Genomic DNA, 1965 nt, shown 5'->3' with positions numbered 1-1965 from the left:
GGAATGTATTTAGCCTAACGTGGGCTAAAGAACAAAAGTAACCACTCGCAGGTTTTTCTTTTTCTTTTTTTTTTTTTTTGGTAGCGGTGGTGGTGGTAGGGGGGGCTGATGGTGTGACTTTTAATTACCATTTCAATTCAACAGAAATCATTAAGAGAAGGACAGTCTTGGTCGACAGGAGTAAACGGAGCAGGGGGCAGAGGGCGGGGAGGGGTGAGGAGGAAGAGGGGGCAGGAGGCAGCTACTTTCGTGACCACACGTGGTTCTGCCTTTTTTCCTAGGGCGAGAGCTGCTGGGGCCCTTTGCCGCCCTGGATTGTGGCGGGTCCTTCCCGCGTGCAGGGTCGCCGCGCCAGGGCCTTCCCTCCGGCTCGCTGCTCACTCATGGGGGGTAGGGGGGTTTGTGGGAGGGGCATTGCGGAGGAAGAAGGGATGTAGAAGAGGAAGAGGGAGAATATCGCGGAGGGAGGAGGAGGAGAAGGACCTGCCGGGAACCGGGGACGTGAACTGACGGGGAGGAGAGAAGACCCGGCGGGGGACCTGGCCGTGGGTGGGGCTTTGGGGACCCGGGGCCCCTCGGGAAAGAGCCAGGGTGTGAAAGGCCTTGACTCGAGTCGCCCCCGCCCGCGAGAAGGCCAGCGCCAATTTGCTTCCCTGCAACTTCGCACGCAAGACAACCTGGCTGCTTCGGGGCCACTGCTCTGAATACAAAAAGTCTTTCTCACACCCCTGCACCCTGCCCCGCCGGGACTCCCCAATGGAAGGGGACGGGCTCCCTTTGACGCTGGAGCTCACAGCTGTAGGGGCCACACCAGCACTTCTGTGGTTCTTGCAAAAAACGTGCAGTTCCAAGTATTTAAAGGAAAATTTAATAATGAGGATGACGATAACTTGTGTTCCCTCTTCCAATTAAAGGAACCCAAATTGAGGGAGGAAGGCGTTTGAAGTCAGGGAGAAGTGTCCAGGAAACCCAGCCTGACAAGGTCCGCGTATTCCCGAGCACTCTCATACCTCACAGTCGTTAATTAAGCGAACTCCGGGCCTCCAGCTTTGTTTCCGACTCCTCTAAATGACTCTTAACGGTCCTCCCAGACTATAAACGTAGTATTGATCAGCGTCTGAGTCTTCAGATGAGGCAACCATGCTTGCAGAATTACATTGTTCCGGAGGCTGGAGAAAAACGGCTTGGTTGTCAGCACTCACCCAACCAAAGGTTACTTTTTTGCACAGAACTGGGAATGAGATTGCCAGACACCCCTCCTGAGTGGGAGTTGGGACTGGTCTACATTGTCTCCCATCGCCTTTAACCTTCCCAGTTCATCTATCCTGTCTCTGCCAGGAAGGCCAGATCAATAAGCAGGAGAGAAAAAAAGAGGCAAGTCCTGGAATCACTGACTGAACCACCCACTGCTTCCCTACTGCCCCTTACACCCTCCTTTAGTGGCCATGTTTTTGCCCTGACTCGCCCACCACCCTCCTTTAGTCTGGGTGTGATGAATTTCTCTGCTTTCAATTTTACATCATGAACTTCTTGAAGATAGGGCCCAGAAATATAAATATTTACAAGTTTATTACCAAAGGGATTAGACACCAAGCAAATGCTATTTAAAGTGAGAATATTGTTAATGATGGTTGTAAATTTCACTCAATCCCTACTTGATGCTGAGCAGGAATTTCTGCATTTTACATCTCAATGCTTGTTCTTTTCCCAATACAATGTCTATACAAACAAATTAAGATTTTGCCTTATCTAATAAATAAAAAGTCATGATTTATGTTTTAGTCAGAACTCGAGGCCCAGTGTTTCCCAAACAAGTGACCCATATGAATTATATGGGTGTATGGGTGTGTGTGCGCGTGTGTGTACGTTTAGTCTGTTGTTGTACCATAAACACAGGAGCAAGATGTAATGTCACTAATTTGTCGGGAATTGTTGACTTAAAAGAGGCTACTGTGATGTGGAGAA

Source organism: Rhinolophus ferrumequinum, chromosome 18, assembly GCF_004115265.2.
Source record: "Rhinolophus ferrumequinum isolate MPI-CBG mRhiFer1 chromosome 18, mRhiFer1_v1.p, whole genome shotgun sequence".
In the NCBI taxonomy this organism is placed as follows: domain Eukaryota; kingdom Metazoa; phylum Chordata; class Mammalia; order Chiroptera; family Rhinolophidae; genus Rhinolophus; species Rhinolophus ferrumequinum.
The sequence above is the reverse complement of the archived record's forward strand: the minus strand, read 5'-3'. Positions refer to the sequence as shown.